Below are 23,418 nucleotides of genomic sequence, written 5' to 3'. Positions count from 1 at the left end.
CTGAAACTACTCTGAACCATGAACTCAATTTACCGTCATCTCTAACTGCTGCCTGACTATCCATGTAAAGACCTTTAATTGCTTGCAAAAGTTTGCCTCCTATTCCATAATCTCGTAGAACAGACAATAACTTCCTCCTAGGAACACGGTCATATGCCTTTTCTAGATCTATAAAGCATAGATACAATTCCCTGTTCCACTCATAACACTTCTCCATTATTTGCCGTAAGCTAAAGATGTGGTCCTGACAACCTCTAAGAGGCCTAAACCCACACTGATTTTCATCCAATTGGTCCTCAACTAATACTCGCACTTTCCTTTCAACAATACCTGAGAAGATTTTACTCAGAACGCTGATTAAAGAGATACCTCTGTAATTGTTACAATCTTTTCTGTTTCCATGTTTAAAGATTGGTGTGATTACTGCTTTCGTCCAGTCTGATGGAACCTGTCCCGACTCCCACACCATTTCAATTATCCTGTGTAGCCATTTAAGACCTGACATTCCACTGTATTTTATGAGTTCCGACTTAATTTCATCCACCCCAGCCGCTTTATTGCACTGCAATATATTGACCATTTTCTCCACTTCCTCAAATGTGATCCTAGTTCTATCATCATTCCTATCCCATTGTACGTCGAAATCTGAAACATTACTGATCGTATTTTAACCTACATTGAGCAACTCTTCAAAATATTCCCTCCATCTGCCCAAGCCATCAACAGGATTCACCAGCAGTTTTCATACACACTATACTTTCAAAATTTTTTGCCTTACATATAATTGTACCACTATTAAACTAAAAGTAGTTACCATCCTCCGACTGTGACCCAGATTTTTGGGAGGTTTCCTTTGGTTGTATGGCAAATTCTAGAACTAGATGTCCCCTTTGACATGTTCTCAATTGGGTTTCACTTGGCTTCGGTATATCTCGCCTCCTACTTGTCCCTAACACGGTTATAAAACGACCAGCCTGGTCTACCTAGAGAAGCGAACGTATAAATAACACAGTTCAGAGACATGCTAACAGCTTCGAGGAATAACAAATACATTTTATAAAATTAGTAAATACACGGCGACCTAAATAAAATAGTTCAATATGTAATAAGCATAGAACACACATAAAGTGAGATGTTCTGCAAAAAACCTGATGTACAACACCACAAACAAATATTATTATAAAAAAGAAGTCTTGGTTTATAGTGGTATCTGTACTAATTGTACATGTCTAGATACGCAAAACGAGTTTTCGGTTAGGCCACTGCGTGTTGAGGTGGGAGCCTGTAAATGTCATTTTGTACTCAACCAATAACGCTTTGAAGAAATGCCTAAAATCACTCGAAATTTTTTCTGCCCAACAGTAAAGCATAATTGTTTGTTAACTTCTCACCGTTGGGGTTCACAGTCATCTTCGCTATTGACACAGAACTTATTTATTTCACAATTGTGAAATAAATCAATTCTACAGTCAATAGTAAATAATTTTCACAGTCAACTGCGAATACATTTTGCTCTAAAAAAACACATAAAATGTTTGTTACTAGATGAAAATCTGCTGTGAAGTATAGTCTGTTGGTAAATTGAAGGATGAATAGCATGAAAAGTCGGCAGCTCCTACATTTCGGTTTAATCTTGAATGCCAAGTACTGCATGAAAATATTAGTCAGAACAAACGGTAAATGTTAAACATGTAGCTACTCCTAAATACAGTTCCCATCCCAAAGGGTAATAAGTTCAAAAATGGTTCAAATGGCTCTGAGCACTATGGGACTCAACTTCTGAGGTCATCAGTCCCCTAGAAATTAGAACTACTTAAACCTAACTAACCTAAGGACATCACACACATCCATGCCCGAGGCAGGATTCGAACCTGCGACCGTAGCGGTCGCGCGGATCCAGACTGTAGCGCCTAGAACCGCTCGGCCACTCCGGCCGGCGGTAATAAGTAGTGGAGAAATGTGACGCAACATTTCGTGACACAAAGTGCTGTGGGGGAGGGGGGTGCGTGTAGGTGGGATGATGTAGCAGCTTATAGAACGCTCTTGCTGGGAAATGCCTGTGCTGAGACGAAGGCACTGCGTAGGAAATATGAGAGAACTTACCTTAGAAGGATGGACTCAGCGAAAAGAAGCTTTCCAGCGTTAGTCGAAGAAATAGTGTTCGTCTTTAACACGTACTTTAAATCAAGTTTCCAGAAGAAAAGTTGCTGCAAGGAATATTGTCAGTTATACCACCATCAGAGACAGATAAGCTGGTAAAGAGCAAATAGTAATTACGTTGCTGAACACCACAAGGCGTACCTGTACTCCCCTATATACCATGAAATGATGTCACGTTTTACGTGTTTCCAAATAAACTGGCAATGCTGATTTGCTTGATGTGTTTGTCAAACAAAGGACATTTTTGGCACGTTTGGGGAAACTGGATTGACAAAGAGTTTAGATCGTTTACACTTAAGTTTGTCAAACAAACGTCAGGTGCAAACGCTTCCAATACGTGGGCGTCTTGCAGTTCTCAATTACGGATGGGAAGACATTTTTAAATGTTTTAACACCATAGCTGTTATTCATTTACTGGCTGACTTATTCTACAAGCCACAAATTTTGTACAGTGGGGTGGTAAAAGTCGTAAGATACGTCCTAACATCGTGTCGGATCTCCTTTTGTCCAGCGTAGAGCAGCAGGTCTTTGGAAGTCCCTGCAGAAATATTGTGTCATGCTGCCTGTATAGCTGTCCATAATTACGAAACCGTTGCCGGTGCAGGATATTGTGCACGAACTGACCTCTCGACTATATTCCACAAATGTTCGACTGGACTCAAGTCGGGTGGCCAAGAACCATCCATTTGATTTGTCTCCGAGCGAGGTGGCGCAGTGTTTAGCAAACTGGACTCGCATTCGGGAGGACGACGGTTCAAACCGCGTCCTATCATAGTGATTTAGGGTCTCCGTGGTTTCCCCAAGTCGCTTCAGGCAAATGCCGGGATGGTTCCTATGAAAGGGCACGGCAGATCTCCTTCCCCATTCTTCCCTAATCCGAGCTTGTGCCCCGTCTCTAATGACCTCGGTGTCGACGAGTCGTTAAATAATAGTCTCCTCCTCCTCCTGTAACTGTCCAGAATGTGCGTCAAACCAGTCGCAAACAATTGTGGCCATGAGACATGGCGCAGAGACATCCACAAAAATTCCAACGTTGTTCGGAAATATCATGTTCATAAATGGCTGCAAAAGGTCTCCATGAGGCCAAATGCAATCATATCCTGTCAATGATCGGTTCAGTTGGAACAGAGGATCCAGTACATTGCATGTAAACACAGCCCAAACCACTATCAGCTTGCTCAGCGACTTGTTGATAACTTGGATCCATTACTTCGTGGAGGCTGCACCACACTCGAATCCTAACATTATTTCTTACGAACTGAAATCGGGACTCATCTGACCCAGCCACGATTTTCCAGTCTTCCAGAGTCCAACCGATATAATAACGAGCCAAGGACAGGCTCTGTAGGCGATGTCGTACCTTTAGCAAAACCACTCGCGTCAGTCATCTGCTGCTGTAGCCCATTAACGCAAAATTTCGCTCCACTGTCCAAATGGATACGTTCGTCGATTTCTGCTGTTATTTCACGCAGTGTTGCTTGTCTCTTAGCACTGACACAATACCATGGAATTACCGCAGCCCTTGGTAGTTAAGAGAAGACGGTTGGGAACTGCGTTCTCCGTGGTGAGAGGCAATGCCTGAAATTTGGTGTTCTCAGCCCAATCTTGACAATGTTGATCCCGAAATATTTAATTCCCTAACGATTTCCGAAATGGAATGTCCCATGTGTCTTGTTCCAACTGCCAGTATGCGTTGAAACTCCGTCAATTCCGTGGTGCAGCCTTAATCACGTTGGAAACTTTTTCAGATGAATTACCTGAGTAAAAACGACAGTGCCGCCAAAGCACTGCCATTTTACACATTGTGTACGCGACCCTATCACCATCTGCACGGAAGAGCGAAAGAAATTGGTACAACTACCGAATATCGTGTACGGCCCCCGAGGGCATGCAGAAATGAAGTCGACTAGTGTCCGAAGTCGTGCTGGAGGCAAATGACACCATGAATCCTGCAGGGCTGCCCATAACCCCGTAGGAGTTCGAGGGGGTGAAGATTTCTGAACAGCACGTTGCAAGGAATCCCAGATATGCTCAGTAATGTTCATGTTTGGGGAGTTTGGTGGCCAGAGAAAGTGTTTAAACTCAGAAGAGTGCTCCTGGAGCCACTCTGCAGCAATTCTGGACGTATTGGGTGTGGCATTGTCCTACTGGAATTGCCCGTTGGAATGCACAATGGACATGAATGGATACAGGTGATCAGACAGGATGCTTTCGTATGTGTCACCTATCACAGTCAGTCGTATGTAGACGTATCAGGGATCCCATATCCCTCCAACTGCATACGCCCCACACAATTACAGAGCCTGTACCAGCTTGAACAGTCCCCTGCTGATATGCAGGGTTCATGGAGTCATGAGGTTGTCTCCACACCTGTAGACGTCCATTCTCTCGATACAATTTGAAACTAGACTCGTCCGACCTGACAACATGTTTCCTGTCATCAACAGTCGGTGTTCGACGAGCCCAGGCGAGGCGAGAGCTTTATGTCATGCAATCATCAGAGGCACGCGAGTGGGCCTTCGGCCTTGAAAGCCCATACCGATGATGTTTCATTGAAATCGGCCGCAATTTGGGGAAGGGTTGCACTTCTGTCGCGTTGAACGATTCTCTTTAGTCGTCGTTGGTCCCTTTCATGCAGGTTCTTATTCCGCCCTCAGCGATGTCGGAGATATGATGTTTTACCCGATTCCTGATATTCACGGTACAATCGTGAAATTGTCGTACGGGAAAATCCCCAGTTCATCGCTACCTTGGAGTTGCTGTGCCCCATCTCTCGTGCGTCGACTGTAACACCAGAATCAGATTCACTAAACCTTGATAACCTGCCATCGTAGCAGCAGTAATCGATCTAACAACTCCGCCAGATGCTTTTTTGCCTTATACAGGCGTTGCCAACCACAGTGCCGTATTCTGCCTGTTTACACATCTCTGTACTTGAATACACATGCCTATACCAGTTCCTTTGGCGCTCCATTGTGTATACGTGGACATTGCTATCCCATGGCTCTTGTCACCTTAGTATATATAGGATTTTTGTTGTGTACAATGTAAGGTGTATGCTTCGCCGGCGATGGGCGAGGCTTGACAGAATCTCTGACCAGAGAGTAGTTTATTGTTAGTTGTTGCTTGCCGCGAGTCTGCGCGAGTCGACAGTAGAAGTCAGTCTGCGCTTGTCTGCGCGAGTCTGCAGGAGTAGTCAGTCGGATACGGTAGTAGGGAGTCGGCATGCGTCGGCTGTGTGCTCTGCTCGCGACTCTGGTCAGGACTCTGGAGGATGAGTATTGTTGTAGAAGGTAAAGAAGCAGCATTGCGCATATTTAATAATGTATGTTAATTGTAATTAATTTGTTCAAAAAAAATGCCCCAATAATAATTTTTTTATAGAGTAACCCTTTTAAAGAAAAGTATTCATTTCAATTTAAAGAATTTTTCTACTCTTTTGAAGAGAAAGCATTCATCTCAATTTAAAGAATATTTCCTATGCATTCCTTCCAAGAATCAAAAAAAAAAAAAAAAAATTATACGCCGCATTGCACGAAGCTGTGTCGATAGATAAGAGCAGATATAGTTGCAGTTTTTATTGAGGTAAGAATTTTTGCTTTTTTATTCAGAATACACGGCCGTAGGTCAGCGCTGCCGTCCTTATAAAATTTACCAGATATTATTATTTCTGTTAGGAGGTTACATTTCGTTCATGGTTCATTATTTAATTGATATTATTGTGGGTTTATGGTCAATTTTCATTCCTTAATTTTTGTGGGGAGTTTAAGCTTGGCTCCATTTTGCATTATTATTAAACATTATTTTTGTTGGGAGGTTACACTTGGCTCCATTCCAAATTTTCATTTAATTAAAATTTCTGCGGGGATGTTACAACAATTATATCTATGTCGTCACACTTAAATGTATCTCAGATCTTCATTATCCAGCAAATTTATTATTCTCGGCACTCTCTTGACACTGTGGATCTCGGAAAACTGAACTCCCTAACGATTTCCGAAATGGAATGACCCATATGTGTAGCGCCAACTACCAATCCGCGTACAAAGTCTGTTAACTCCCGATGTGTGGCCACAATCACGTCGGAAGCCATTACACATGAGTCACATGAGTACAAATGGCAGCGTCGCCAATGCACTGCCCTTTCATGCCTTGTGTACGAGATACTACCACCATCTGTATATCCCATTACTTTTGTCACCTCAGTGCAAGTAAGACTCCCGCCCTAGCTCCTTGTGGGGCAGTTGCCGAACAGTGTGCGTCGACGACCTTTTGACCCCGTGCCGCCGCCCCGCTGCAACATCGTGCCACCTGTCCAGGTCCTGCCAATGCTCGTACATCACTGCACAGACGTTCTTGGTTTCCGCTCTGACACTGCCATGTGTTAGGGCAACCCACACTTAAGCCGTCTGCACACGGACCGTGCATCCGAACGTTAAGCGTTGAGCGTGCCGAGTTTCTGACGTCATAGCGTGGCATAGCACGTTCGGGAGTCTTTCCGAACGTGCAGAGCAATATCTGGCATCTCAGATACTCTGAGCGTGCGCCTGAGCGTTGACCAATGAGGTGGCACAACGCCACTACGTCACACGCACGCCGTCTCCCTTCGGTACAGAGTTGTGAGGCGCCATATTGGCATTCATTTCAAGCCTGTATGTATATATGCCGTTTTTGAGCGCCAGCAAATTGAGAATCACTGGAAAACCCGTTGTTAACTGTGTGATTCGTTCCAATAATGAGAAACATCATATTCGTGGCAAAAGATTATTGTAACTTGCGTATTGTGAGAGTGGGCTATTTGAAGGCAGCGACACACTGAAGAGCCACCCAAAACGCATTGTTCTTGGTACAATTTGTTATAATTAAATTTCAATTAGTAACATATCTACGACTAAGGTTTTCAGCAAGCTATAAGATAATATGAATAGACAACAGCACTGTGAAGTTGGTTTACCGTAATGAATGGCGTCAATGTTTTGTAGAAATGTTCGTTGGGGCGATGGTTCGCGTCTTGACACTTCCAATTTTTTTTCTTGTCATTTGCGATTTTATTAGGTTCTGATACTTTATTATTAGTTTAATGTAGGTATATACTATAATATTTGACGTTATGTAAATATAAGTTAACCTTTTTTGAGGGGTGACTTTGTTCGATTGGCTTAATCTACAGGAGAGCTTGCGCTACTTGTATAAAGATATTTTGCTCCTTTTTCTTTTACGCTTCGTAGTTCAAATGTTGCAAAGGTTCTGCTACTGCGTAGGAACAGTGGTCAAGTAACACTGACCTTGGGGTTTTACTAAAATGTGGAAATGATGAAACAATGTTTATCTTAGGCGGAGAAGTATTCCAAATTTGTACCACACTGTTTGTAATGGACATGGTACTTTCCTTTTCGTGGACGATTGTGGAAATGTACATTCTAATAGAGCTAACGTGGGAATTTTACCTGCGCCCATTGAGTAAACAGTGTGATTTACGAACTAGAAACATCCCTCAACTGCCGCTGGAGTGCGTAGCGATCGCGTATACCACGTTGGAGCCCACGTACCGTATGCGCAAGTCGCATCGTTCCTGAGCGTTCAGCAGCACGTTGAACTTGGCACGCTCAACGTTAACGTTCGACAGCACGGCCCGTGTGCCGACGCCTTTACGCAACATTTGCATACATCAAATCGCAACAGGCAACTAGCTATGGTCATCAGTGGATAGCAAAGCCTGTGTTTAAACTCGTTTGGTTCCCATTTGCGGCGGCTTAGGAAATTTGCTCTTGGACGTGTCTGTGAATTGCTCGAGATGAAGCATGTGTTTTGGTACGTCCGAAAAAACCATGTACAATTTCTTATTCTGGATACTGTCTGTAATTTAGAATGGCCCAACAAAATCAAGGCCCATACTCCTAAAAGGATATGTCTAGTAGCAAAGGTAGTTATATTTCGGCATATGGACATTTACGAATTATGTTGCGAGGCAGAAGGAAACGGAGAACTACCTTGACTGTCTTGCACATCAGTAACAACCTGGGTTTCGACACCAAAGCTACAGAAGAAAATAGAACAGAAGAAAAGAAACAATGGTTTACTTCAATTAGCAAAAGGTACTCTTATCAGTAACAGAGATACTGTGGCAGAGAGGTCCCACTGTCTGCGATATTCTTGGCACTGTTCACAACGTAAGGACTAGGCGACTGACGGTCGATGCGTAGGCCTTTCCAACAAATCCAGCGATCCCAAAATGTGAGCATCAAATGATCATCCACCTTACTTGGAAAATGTTCTGGTGTGCCATCTTACATGAACCTCAGCTGTAATCTTTCATGCCATATCACATCTTCCAGCAAGGATAGTAATAAGTTAATGAGAAAGTCCAGCTAATGTGCACAATTAACATATGCTGTGGTACGGTTTGTAAACCGAAAATGCAGGATGCATGGCACCTGCTACCGATATATAACTTTTTTTGAATTGTCTGTAAATATGTGTAATTTAAATGCTTTCTTATAATAAGTAAGGACATTGCTTCACTGTATGTGTACATTTAGGTAGAAGTCTGCTGACATTTCATTGTATTTATCTGTGTTTTACTGTGAAACTTATAAGCTCTGGGAAAAATCCAAAGGAATTGTTGTTTGCATCGGCTAGTAAAGATAATAGCAGTGCTTGTACGTCGTAAAATCTTTGGGTAGGGAGTTGTTGCGCACAGCGCGCGGAGAGAGCGAGAGACGGGTTCCATCGCTTGTAGTGTGCGGAAGTGTGGTGTTAGCGCTCTCGCAGTAGAGAGGGCCATTTTCGGCGGCATCATGTACGCGCTCCGGACAGATGTCTAGAGCAGGAGTACGGACAGTGGACAGGCGGAAGAGGCTGTATTAATTACGATTGCCCGTTCCTATAATTAGCCGAGGCTCCACAATATGCTACCATCTTCAACAACAGCAGCAGTTCCAGCAACACAGTTTCGTCGTCGGCTCCGAGTTTCGTCTAATGCACAGCACTGAAGTAAGACTGTTCATTGGTAGAAAGTATTAACGGCTAAGCCAGCAGCACAACTGAATGTGATTTGATTGATAAGAGCCGGCCGAAGTGGCCGTGCGGTTAAAGGCGCTGCAGTCTGGAACCGCAAGACCGCTACGGTCGCAGGTTCGAATCCTGCCTCGGGCATGGATGTTTGTGATGTCCTTAGGTTAGTTAGGTTTAACTAGTTCTAAGTTCTAGGGGACTAATGACCTCAGCAGTTGAGTCCCATAGTGCTCAGAGCCATTTGAACCATTTTTGATTGATAAGATTTATTTAAATAATAATCAGTTAAACTCAGGGCGATTGTGTCCTCATTGCCCCCAGACATTGTTACGAAGCAGGATCCTTGTTCCTTTTTTTTCCTAATGTGCTAACTAAGTGTCATAAGAAACAAATTGAATAGTTACAGCCATTTTATTAATTAATAATTTCTCTTTTAAGAATTTTAGCCTCAGTCTACGTTCAATTAACTGTTGTACAACAGAGGCTTCAGTATATGACTAAAGTAAACCAATTTCAATTTTCAAATTTGAGAATCAATCACTGGAAAAAATCCAAATCTAAATATATGCACCAATTAAGAGTGCGGATGTTTTATTTATTTTACATATAGCTTGGAGCACATGGCTGTTTGGTTTGGTAGGTGTTCTAATATTTAATTCTGTTCAAGTCAGTAAAAAAGGCAATTTGCAAAATAAGTAACGGCAAAGTAAAAAGTGCTTGCTTGTTTTTAAATTTCTTTGATGACGTTATGCTGAGGTCACTGAAAGTCATTGTTCACGTAACGACGTTCAGTACTAACATACAGTTTAATTGTATATTTTCAAATCATTACTCGATTGCCTTTTTCAAAATTTAATGTCAAACATAACGTAAGAGTGACTTCTCAGTTTTCTTTATCATTACATACTGACTTAAAACTAGTGTAAAAAGAAAAAGAAAAAAAAAAAGAAAGTGGCAACCTTTAGTTGCCACGTCAGAATTTAATAACACTTGTTTTTCTTTTCCATCATCTTGTACAGGATTTTGTATGTAAATTGCCCTAGTGGGCTGGCGACCGTTAATTACTTCCTTTTCGTTTATTAGTGTAACTTTTGGATTCATGATCAGTGGTACCCCTTTCTGTCCAGTGTTGTTCATGAGTGAATGCACAAAATAACTTTCATTTTCGTAATTATAGCCCTGTTCGGTTTAATTACTTTTATTTTTAGTAGACTTTCCATCAGAAGGGTCGGTTGTACACTTTCCTCCTGCTTATCGGTATTACTTCTTCGGGAAAGATAGCCTTATACAATTAGAAAAAAAAATCCATCACGCATAGCCGCGATCCACGGTCATAATTTATATGGCAAGCAGGATAGGCCGATTAGTAAGAGGAAGGTTACAGGTTGACACTATAAATCTACAGCCAAGAAGAATTGCCCATACGTTAATTAAGAATACCCCCTTTCTGCCATTCCAAGGGCGTTTCCAGTGAATCACGAACGCTACTTACCTAAATTTTCAGCGCCCTCTCATGTGAATTTCAAGAAAAAGATTATTTGACTAGGTTTTGTTTAAAACATTTTATTTCCGCTATTAGTTTCGGGCACCGCCCATTCTCAACTGTATCTGCAGTGGATACATTGTTGTCACTTCGTTAAAAAATTGTGTGCCATTCTTATTTGTGCATAATGAAGCGACAACAATGTACCCACATCTGTTACTAAAGGTGCATTTCAGAATGAGCAGTGCCCGAAACTGGTAGCGCAAATAAGATATTTTAAACACAACCTAGTCAAATAATGTTTTTCTTGAAATTCACATGAGAGGGCGCTGAAAATGGCTCTGAGCACTAAGGGACTCAACTGCTGAGGTCATTAGTCCCCTAGAACTTAGAACTAGTTAAACCTAACTAACCTATGGACATCACAAACATCCATGCCCGAGGCAGGATTCGAACCTGCGACCGTAGCGGTCTTGCGGTTCCAGACTGAGGGCGCTGAAATTTTAGATAAGTAGCGTTCGTGATTCACTGGAAACGCCCTTGGAATGGCAGAAAGGGGGTATTCTTAATTAACGTATGGGCAATTCTTCTTGGCTATAGATTTATAGTGTCAACCTGTTACCTCCCTCTTACTAATCAGAATGAGCAGTGCCCGAAACTGGTAGCGAAAGCAAAATATTTTAAACACAACGTGGTGGAGTACTGTCCTTCTTCAAATTTATTATGCTGTGGGGGCCATCCAAAAGAAAACGATCTCTTACGAACCGTGCCACATCAGTAATAAAATGTTACATGAGAGCAGTTGATCTGAGCCAAGATCCATTGAGGCATTCAGGCAAGTGTTGTTGACATAGTTGAACTCTGCCATGATGGTCTTGTGGTCTTAGGACCTGGGCGCTCTTAAGATAGTATGGACGCAGCAGTCGTTTTTCTAGCACTCTTTCTACTGCTGTTTATCGTTACACTCTGGTTTCAGCAGTTTCACCATCTTAATGCATTACACTCTCAGGCGTGCGGACTGAGCGAGGGCTCCCACTGTTCACCTCTTGGAGAGCTGGGAAACCTTCGTCCCTGGACACTGATAACGTCGACAGAGCAGCTTATCAGATGCTGCCCTTCGGCGTGGATACTTTGCAACTGAGAGGAAACGGGCTTAGAGGCTATTTCTATTTGGCAAATCGCAGCATAAAATACACTACTGGCCATTAAAATTGCTACACCACGAAGATGACGTGCTACAGACGCAAAATTTGACCAACAGGAAGAAGAAGCTCTGATATGCAAATGATTAGGCTCTGAGAGCATTCACACAAGGTTGGCGCCGGTGGCGACACCTACAACGTGCTGACGTGAGAAAAGATTCCAAGCGATTTCTCATACACAAACAGCAGTTGACCGGCGTTGCCTGGTGAAACGTTGTTGTGATGCCTCGAGTAAGGAGGAGAAATGCGTACCACCACGTTTGCGACTTGGATAAAGGTCGGATTGTAGCCTATCGCGATTGCGATTCATCGTATCGCGACATTGCTGCTCGCGTTGATCGAGATCCAATGACTGTTAGCAGAATATGGTATCGGTGGGTTCAGGAGGGTAATACGGAACGCCGTGCTGGATCCCAACGGCCTCGTATCACTAGCAGTCGAGATGACAGGCATCTTATCCGCATGGCTGTAACGGATCGTGCAACCACGTCTCGATCTCTGAGTCAACAGATGGGGACGTTTGCAAAACAACAACCATCTGCAAGAACAGTTCGACGACGTCTGCAGCAGCACGGAGTACCAGCTCGGAGACCGTGGCTGCGGTTACCCTTGACGCTACATCACAGACAGGAGCGCCTGCGATGGTGTACTCGACGATGAACCTGGGAGCACGAATGGCAAAACGTCATTTGTTCAGATGAACCCAGGCTCTGTTTACAACATCAAGATGGTCGCATCCGTGTTTGGCGACATCGCGATGACCCCACATTGGAAGCGTGTATTCATCAGCATACTGGCGTATCACCCGGCGTGATGGTATGGGGTGCCACTGGTTACACGTCCCGGTCACCTCTTGTTCGCACTGACGGCACTTTGAACAGTGGACGTTACATTTCAGATGTGTTACGACCCGTGGCTCTACCCTCGATTCGATCCCTGCGATACCCTACATTTCAGCAGGATAATGCACGACCGCATGTTGCAGGTCCTGTACGGGCCTTTCTGGATACAGTAAATATGCGACTGCTGCCTTGGCCAGCACATTCTCCAGATCTCTCACCAATTGAAAACGTCTGGTCAATAGTGGCCGAGCAACTGGCTCGTCACAATATGCCAGTCTGTACTCTTGATGAACTGTGGTATCGTGTTGAAGTTTCATGGGCAGCTGTACTTGTACACGCCATCCAAGCTCTGTTTGACTCAATACCCAGGCGCGGCCAGAGGTGGTCGTTCTGGGTACCGATTTCTCAGGATCTATGCACCCAAATTGCGTGAAAATGTAATCACATGCCAGTTCTAGTATAATATATTTGTCCACGAACACCCGTTAATCATCTGCATTTCTTCTTGGTGTAGCAACTTCAATGGGCAGTAGTGTAGTATTGTTTCTACTGCTGCTTATCGTTACACACTGGTTTCAGCAGTTTCGCCATCTGAATGCACCACACTCTCTGGCGTGTGGACTGAGCGAGGGCTCCCACCGTTCACCTCTTGGAGAGCTGGGAAACCTTCGTCCCTGGACACTGATAACGTCGACAGAGCAGCTTATCAGATGCTGCCCTCTGGCGTGGATACTTTGCAACTGAGAGGAAACGGGCTTTGAGAGTATTGCCATTTGGTAAACCGCAGCAGAAAATAGTATTCGAGATATCATAGAGTAGTACGTGTGCGTTGTTAACAGTGGGTGGAAGAAAGGAAAGAAATTGTACTGAACCATCCATACATACGAACACAGCAATAACAGCGAGAGCGGTCACACCCATTAACTATCTGGGAATATACCTACGGAGCGATTTAAAGTGGAACCACTACATGAAAATAATTGTAGGAAAGCTCATATTCTGACAGAGATTCAGTGGAACAACGCAGCAAGCGTAGTTGATCAGTGAAGAAGGTAGGTTACGAAAAAGAAGAACAGCGCATCACAGTTTCGTTTATCAAGCACCATGGCCTCACGGGGATGTACACTCAACTCTAGTGGCAGACGCAAGGAGAGAGAAGTTTTGCATTGCGACGTGGTTTATTTCTAAAATTCGCAGAAAGACGTAAAAACAGTCATTTTACCCGCGCATCATTCTCGACTGGAAGAGGAATGGACGAAGTGACAGCGAAACTCAAAGTACCCCTGCTGAACACACGGTAAGGTAGCCAGCGAAGATTGCTTGTGTTTGTAGAACAGTAAACACGATAGCGAAGTCAGTCGTGTTACTACGTGAAACAATACTATATATTCTGAAAGTTGCGAGTAAAGTGCTGTTCAGCAACATGCAGCAAATTAGTTAGTTACATCGTCTGTAGCTCATTCGAACGATTCTTTTATCGAAATGATGTGAAACGAGTCACTTTGCAGAATATATATACACTGTTAGTGTTGACATTAATGAACATATTGGTTTCTTAGTCCTACTGGTGCTAATTAACAACACAACTGAAACTGCAATACAATAGGAGTCGAGCCAAACAAATGACTGCAAAGTACCTAATAATCAAACTAATGTGTACTTAGTCGTTGCGAATCTAACTCAACAACAACTATAAATTGACAATAGTAAGAATAATTCAGCTCTTAAAGCAACGAAGCAGCACGTTCCAGGAAGGAAACGTTGCGACTGTATTTGATTATAGCGTTTACCCAGCGCCGGCACAGCGACGCCAGAAGGCAAATAAGCTTACGTGACGATAACAGGGAACCAAATAGCTTTCATGCGTCTCGTAATGATGTAAATGTACTAGTAAGTGTGGCCAGCCTCTGGGCCAGATATATAGTGTAGTGTCGGCAGACTTGCCAACACCACGCAAACTAAATGAAAGAGGCGGCCAAGATGCAGGCGCTAACTCACGCAGGGTGGCGTGAGGTCTGAAACAGGATACGTAATGAATGCTATAAAGAAAAGTACGTAGCTGCTGGAATACTTAACTTTAATCCATCATTTGTACATCGCTCTTGACGATACAAGTGAGACTCGGTAGATACATGCAATGTAATGCTAATGGCGCCTTGCTAGGTCGTAGCCATTGACTTAACTGAAGGCTATTCTAACTAGCTGCTCGGCTAATGAGCGATGCTTCGTCCGTGCAGTCGCTAGCAAAGTCGTCCGTACAACTGGGGCGAGTGCTAGTAAGTCTCTCGAGACCTGCCGTGTGGTGGTGCTCGGTCTGCGATCACTGACAGTGGCGACACGCGGGTCCGACATGTACTAATGGACCGCGGCCGATTTAAAGCTACCACCTAGCAAGTGTGGTGTCTGGCGGTGACACCACATATAGAACCTTCTAGAATGTTCTAGAAGCTTTCCGTGACGCACGAAGGTAGTATAAATAGGAGGTCAGGAGGATCCTATAGGCAGTGGAGATCTGCTGAGTATAACTATGCAAGCTCCGTGTCGTTTTACGGCAGAAGTGGGAACTTAGTACGATTCGCTGACCTCGGCTCCGCAACAACCAGGGAGATAGATTCCAGAGTAAGAGATTCCACTGACAGAAGTAGTGCAGGATAGTGCCAGTAGGGATTCTCAGTTATCAAACTATAAGGGCTCTTATGAATTCTACCCTGCAGCAGTAATCACTCTCATCGAGTTCCGTATCCTGCACCTTAGCGTTAGCTTGCTCCTTCTAGCTGTCGGAGTTACAGAACCTGCCCGCGCCTACTTATACTCTTCGAGAGATCGATTGAGGAAAGCCCCCTGAATCCAATTCGCGTCAATCTCACTGCCTCTCGGGACACGACACTTTGTCTACCCTGTTGACGAAGCACTACTGCCGGACAGTGCTCCTGTCTGCAGGCGAGCGTCTTTGAGTCCATCCTGCAAACAAGTGTTCGGATTTCCGAGAGCAGCCTTGTTTTTCTCGCTTCCATGAGTACTGCAACTCTCAGAGCTTTCGACAGCCAGTGTAGTGTAGTAGTGAAACGGCGCGCAGCCCATCTGTTGCTGAGCTGTTTCGGCGAGACGTCCGCACTTGGGTGTCGCAGCGGCGGTGGCGCCACGGCTGCCGTGGCGGCCTCATTTAGAAACATTTGGCTGTTTGGCGCCGCGCTGTGGCTGACAGGTAATTACACGGAAACTCCCCTCCACCCCGCCTCTTCCGTTCCCCTCCCCCTCCCATCATCCCCAACCCTAATGCAACCCCACGCCACGCTGCGCGGGTCTCCAGACACCAACAGCACTGGAGCTGGCAAAGACGCTGTGTCGCGGCCGCCTCGGGGGGTGACGGGGAAGTAGGATAGCACAGAATGCTGAAAATCTGCAGTGGAAGTCCCACCAAGGATAACATTTATGAACACTGCAGAAGCAGCTAGAGGATTATTTCCACTATATACTGTATGCTCATTGCCCGCTCAACAAATGTTTTCGCCACCCTCATTACCTAGTAAGACGTGTGTACTGTGTTAAAAAACACGTCTACTGTCATTAGTACTTAGACAATACTCTCATCTATACAACTATTCACTGTTATATGTCTGTTTCTACATCTAAATCTACATCTACATTTATACTCCGCAAGCCACCCAACGGTACGTGGCGGAGGGCACTTCAGGTGGCACTGTCATTACCTCCCTTTCCTGTTCCAGTCGCGAAGGTTCGCAGGAGAACTTCTGTAAAGTTCGGAAGGTAGGAGACGAGATACTGCCAGAAGTAAAGCTGTGAGTACCGGGCGTGAGTCGTGCTTCGGTAGTCAGATGGTAGAGCACTTCCCGCGAAAGGCAAAGGTCCCGAGTTCGAGTCTCGGTCGTACACACAGTTTTAATCTGCCAGGAAGTTTCACTTCACAATATTGTTCACTGCTTACAACCGATAAAAATGTCGATATTTATGTGACGTACCGTCAAAATATACGAAGATTAAGTGCCAAGAAATTACACATTAACGTGATTAATAAAATACAATGTGAGAGAAGTTGTCAGTTATGAAAACTGAAACAAATTTAAACCAGAGTTAGGTTTATTTGGTAAAGCCGGCAAGGAACATGCTAGATGGGAGTGACCGTGGTGTCAACAGCTTACAGCCATTGCTGGTGAATCCACAGCGTCCATTTGGTCACGGTATTCCGTACTCGACATCGAGATAACGACGGGCCAACAGTCTGTCTCCGATGCCTGTTGCTCCACAACATCCGTGCGGCCCCCGGTCTCCGTGCATAACACCGAGAAGCGGCAGACAGACAGACACCCCGCACTCTGTGCACACGGCTCAGGACTCCGTCCGCGCTTAGCGATCGCTACAACGACTCCCAACACAGGCCGGCTGCTACCCAAGGCACTGCAGCAGACCATGTGTTACCTTCCTCGTTGCTAGGCAGACCAGCCAAAGTTGTTCGACTTCGCCTGGGTGCCGCAGCGTACTCGCGGCGCACCTCTCTGCTACCGATTTCCAAAGACCTGCTGGCGCAGCTCAAATGCGTGAGGGGAGGAGGACGAGAAGTTTGGTGTTTAACGTCCCGTCGATAACGAGGTCGTTAGAGACGGGCCACAAGCTCGGATAAGGGAAGAATGGAGAAGGAAAGTGGCCGTGCCCTTTCGACGGAACCATTCCGACATTTGCCTTAAACGATTGTTGTCGTTGTTGTGGTCTTCAGTCCTGAGACTGGTTTGATGCAGCTCTCCATGCTACTCTATCCTGTGCAAGCTTCTTCATCTCCCAGTACCTACTGCAACCTACATCCTTCTGAATCTGCTTAGTATTTTGATCTCTTGGTCTCCCTCTACGATTTTTGCTCTCCACGCTGCCCTCCAATGCTAAATTTGTGATCCCTTGATGCCTCAGAACATGTCCTACCAAACTAACCCTTCTCCTAGTCAAGTTGTGCCACAAACTTCTCTTCTCCCCAATCCTATTCAATACCTCCTCATTAGTTACGTGATCTACCCACCTTATCTTCAGCATTCTTCTGTAGCACCACATTTCGAAAGCTTCTATTCTCTTCTTGTCCAAACTATTTATCGTCCATGTTTCACTTCCATACATGGCTACACTCCATACAAATACTTTCAGAAACGACTTCCTGACACTTAAATCTACACTCGATGTTAACAAATTTCTCTTCTTCAGAAACGCTTTCCTTGCCATTGCCAGTCTACATTTTATATCCTCTCTACTTCGACGATCATCAGTTATATTGCTCCCCAAACAGCAAAACTCCTTTACTACTTTAAGTGTCTCATTTCCTAATCTAATCCCCTCAGCATCACCCGATTTAATTTGACTACATTCCATTATCCTCGTTTTGCTTTTGTTGATGTTCATCTTATTTCCTCCTTTCAAGACACTGTCCATTCCGTTCAACTGCTCTTCCAAGTCCTTTGCTGTCTCTGACAGAATTACAATGTCATCGGCGAACCTCAAAGTTTTTAATTCTTCTCCATGAATTTTAATACCTACTCCGAATTTTTTTGTTTTGTTTCCTTTACTGCTTGCTCAATATACAGATTGAATAACATCGGGGAGAGGCTACAACCCTGTCTCACTCCTTTCCCAACCACTGCTTCCCTTTCATGCCCCTCGACTCTTATAACTGGCATCTGGTTTCTGTACAAATTGTAAATAGCCTTTCGCTCCCTGTATTTTACCCCTGCCACCTTCAGAATTTGAAAGAGAGTATTCCAGTTAATGTTGTCAAAAGCTTTCTCTAAGTCTACATATGCTAGAAACGTAGGTTTGCCTTTCGTTAATCTTTCTTCTAAGATAAGTCGTAAGGTTAGTATTGCCTCACGTGTTCCAACATTTCTACGGAATCCAAACTGATCTTCCCCGAGGTCCGCTTCTACCAGTTTTTCCATTCGTCTGTAAAGAATTCGCGTTAGTATTTTGCAGCCGTGACTTATTAAACTGATAGTTCGGTAATTTTCACATCTGTCAACACCTGCTTTCTTTGGGATTGGAATTATTATATTCTTCTTGAAGTCTGAGGGTATTTCGCCTGTCTCATACATCTTGCTCTCCAGATGGTAGAGTTTTGCAATGACTGCCTCTCCCAAGGCCATCAGCAGTTCTAATGGAATGTTGTCTACTCCCGGGGCCTTGTTTCGACTCAGGTCTTTCAGTGCTCTGTCAAACTCTTCACGCAGTATCTTATCTCCCATTTCATCTTCATCTACATCCTCTTCCATTTCCATAATAATGTCCTCAAGTACATCGCCCTTGTATAAACACTCTATATACTCCTTCCACCTTTCTGCCTTCCCTTCTTTGCTTGGATCTGGGTTGCCATCTGAGCTCTTGATATTCATACAAGTGGTTCTCTTCTCTCCAAAGGTATCTTTAATTTTTCTGTAGCCAGTATCTATCTTACCCCTAGTGAGACAAGCCTCTACATCCTTACATTTGTCCTCCAGCCATCCCTGCTTAGCCATTTTGCACTTCCTGTCGGTCTCATTTTTGAGACGTTTGTATTCCATTTTGCCTGGTTCATTTACTGCATTTTTATATTTTCTCCTTTCGTCAATTAAATTCAATATTTCTTCTGTTACCTAAGGATTTCTATTAGCCTTCGTCTTTTTACCTGTTTGACCCTCTGCTGACTTCACTATTTCATCCCTCAAAGCTACCCATTCTTCTTCTATTGTATTTCTTTCCCCCATTCCTGTCAATCGTTCCCTTATGCTCTCCCTGAAACTCTCTACAACCTCTGGTTCTTTCAGTTTTTTCCAGGTCCCATCTCCTTAAATTCCCACCCATTTTGCAGTTTCTTCAGTTTCAATCTGCAGTTCATAACCAATAGATTGTGGTCAGAATCCACATCTGCCCCTGGAAATGTCTTACAATTTAAAACCTGGTTCCTAAATCTCTGTCTTACCATTATATAATCTATCTGATACCTTTTAGTATCTCCAGGATTCTTCCAGGTAAACAACCTTCTTTTATGATTCTTGAACCAAGTGTTAGCTATGATTAAGTTATGCTCTGTGCAAAATTCTACAAGGCGGCTTCCTCTTTCATTTCTTCCCCCCAGTCCATATTCACCTACTATGTTTCCTTCTCTCCCTTTTCCTACTGACGAATTCCAGTCACCCATGACTATTAAATTTTCGTCTCCCTTCACTACCTGAATAATTTCTTTTATCTCGTCATACATTTCATCAATTTCTTCATCATCTGCAGAGCTAGTTGGCATATAAACTTGTACTACTGCAGTAGGCATGGGCTATGTGTCTATCTTGGCCACAATAATGGGTTCACTATGCTGTTTGTAGTAGGTAACCCACACTCCTATTGTTTTATTCATTATTAAACCTACTCCTGCATTACCCCTATTTGATTTTGTATTTATAAATCTGTAATCACCTGACCAAAAGTCTTGTTCCTCCTGACACCGAACTTCACTAATTCCCACTATATCTAACTTTAACCTCTCCATTTCCCTTTTTAAATTTTCTAACCTACCTGCCCGATTAAGGGATCTGACATTCCACGCTCCGATCTGTAGAACGCCAGTTTTCTTTCTCCTGATAACGTCCTCTTGAGTAGTCCCCACCCGGAGATCCGAATGGGGGACTATTTTACCTCCGGAATATTTTACCCGAGAGGACGCCATCATCATTTAATCATACAGTAAAACTGCATGTCCTCGGAAAAAATTATGGCTGCTTTCAGCCGTTCGCAGTACCAGCACAGCAAGGCCGTTTTGGTTAATGTTACAAGGCCAGATCAGTTAATCATCCAGACTGTTGCCCCTGCAACTACTGAAAAGGCTGCTGCCCCTCTTCAGGAACCATATGTTTGTCTGGCCTCTCAACAGATACCCCTCCGTTGTGGTTGCACCTACGGTACGGCCATCTGTATCGCTGAGGCACGCAACCCTTCCCACCAACGAACGGCAAGGTCCATGGTTCATGGGGGAAAACCTATATTAGGATGGACGGACGCGGGCTTGAACCATCGTCCTCCCAAATGCGAGTCCAGTGTCCTAACCACTGCTTTACCTCGCTCGGTCTCTCAAAATCCTGTTGGTACTTGGCAAGCATGTCTTATACATTTATCAAGCAGAACATTATGCTCACATACTTTTGTCACGGATAACAGCAGCGACACGCAGTGGAATGCAAGCAGTAGGACCTTGTTAGGTTCTTGGAGGGAGTTGGCACCACTTGTGCACACGTCACCAAATTCCTGGAAATTCCGAGGGGGGCAGCGAGGAGTTGAGTCACATCCCAGATGTGTTCAATCGGGTCAGAACATGAATTAAAACTCGCCACTGTGTGCCTCCACTCCATCACACTGCTAGCCTTGCGACATGGCGCATTATCATGTTGAAAAATGCTACTGCCGTCGGGAAGCATGGTCATTATGAGAGGGTGTACGTGATCTGCAACCAGTGTACGATACTCCTTGGCAATAATGGTGCCTTGCATATGTTCCACGGGACCCATGGATGCCCATGCGAATGTTCCCCAGAGCATACTCTGTGACCTGTCAAAGGCGTTCCACTTTGTGAATCACAGCATTCTTTTAAGTAAATTAAAATATTATGGCGTCACTGGTAGTGCTGCAAAGAAGTTTCAGTCATATCTTACTAATATAAAACAAAGGGTGTTGTTACATAACACTTCAGCTGTAGGCAATCAGACATCATCTGACTGGGAAGAAGTTACATGTGGTGTTCCCAAAGGTTCCATACTCGGTCCACTACTGTTTCTTGTGTATATTAATGACCTGTTATCTGTTACATTACCAGATGCCAAGTTTGTCTTATTTGCAGATGATACAAACATTGCAATAAATAGTACATCAAATATAAATTTAGAAAGGGCAGCTAATCAAATTTTTACTGACATAATAGCCAATTTACTGTCATTAAACTTTGAAAAGACCCACTATATGCAGTTCAGAACTTCCAACAGATTTCCTTCTGGTGTGCGTATAAAATATGATGACATGGAAATAGGAGAAGTTGAGAGCGTAAAATTCTTGGGATTACAACTTGATAATAAATTCAGTTCGGAGCAACAAACTAACGAACTGCTAAAGCGCCTGTGTTTGCAATGCGAATGATGTCAGACATAGGAGATATAAAAATAAAAAACTGGCATGTTTTGCTTATTTTCACTCCATTATGTCATATGGTATCATATTTTGGGGTAACTCCACAAACAGAGAAAAATTTTTTAGAGTACAGAAGCGTATAATAAGTGTAATGAGTAGTGTAAATCAAAGAACATCATGTCGAAATCTCTTCAAAGAATTGGGCATATTAACCACACCTTCTCAGTATATTTATTCCTTAATGAAGTTTGTTGTAAATAATACATCTCTTTTTCCATCTAACTGCTTAGTACACAGTATCAATACTAGGAATAAGAACAATATACATAAAGATTTAAAATCACTTACTCTTGCCCAGAAAGGAGTCCAGTATTCAGCAACGCATATTTTCAATAAGTTACCAGAAACCATTAAGAGTTTAGTTTCAGACAAGGCACAATTTAAACACAATTTAAAAGAATGTTTGGTGTCCAACTACTTGTATTCCATCCATGAGTTTCTCAACAAGTGCAGTAGACCATTTTAATGAAAATTTATTATACTTTAATTTTTGACAATACTTGGTTGCAACAGTCAAGTAACTACCTACTGTGTGAATGATGGATGTATGGAAAGCAGATGTAAGTCTTAAGTCTGTAAACAGTGGAAGTTTAATTTTAAATCTTGTACATAATCTGACTGTTCTTAACTGAGGATCACTTGAAATGAATAATTTACTTTAATTTATGACAACACTTGGTTGTAATAGCCAAAAAACTAGCAAATGTCTGAATGATGGATTTAATGAAAGCAGATGTAAATATTAAACCTGTAAATATTAGAAGTTTAAATTTAATTCATGTACAAAATTTTACTGTTTATTGACTGAGGATCAATATAATTAATGAAACTCAAGTTTTTCTAATTACATTTTTGTAATGTGTTTATCTGACACGTTTCACACCCAGGAGGATTCCCTCTTCTATGGCTCTTTGGAATGAATAATTAATCTTATCTGATCTAATCTAATCCAAGCATAATGGACCCGCCGCCAGCTTGTCTCCGTCCCGCAGTACAGGTGTCAAGGAGCTGTTCTCCTAGAAAATTACGGAATCGCGCCCGCACGTCGACATGACGAAGAAGGTATCGGGATTCACCAGGCGGTGCAACGCTCTGCCACTCCGCCAACGTCCAGTGCCGATTGTCACGTGCCAACTACAGCCGTAGTTGCCGATGTCGCGGTGTTAACGTTGGCACATGCGTGGGTCGTCGGCAGCGAAGGGCAGTCGTCGGGAGTGTTCGGTACACTGAGGGTCCAGACGCACTTTTACTCTGCCCAGCATTAAAGCCTGGTGTCAGTTCCGCCACAGTTCGCCGCCTGTCCTGTTTTACCAGTCTGTCCAGCCTGCGACGTCCGAAATCTGTCTAGAAGTGGAGTCACCTCGGTTTCGCCACGAGTTGAAGACACTCGCCACAGCACTCGTCGAACATCCGACAAGTCGTGCAGTTTCCGAAATGCTCGTGCCGATTCTCCCGACCATCGCAATCTGCCCTCGGTCAAACTCAGGTAGATCGCGCGCATTCCCCATTTTACACACGAACG

This window comes from Schistocerca americana, chromosome 7, assembly GCF_021461395.2.
Source record: "Schistocerca americana isolate TAMUIC-IGC-003095 chromosome 7, iqSchAmer2.1, whole genome shotgun sequence".
NCBI classification, from domain to species: domain Eukaryota; kingdom Metazoa; phylum Arthropoda; class Insecta; order Orthoptera; family Acrididae; genus Schistocerca; species Schistocerca americana.
Note: the sequence above shows the minus strand (reverse complement) of the source record.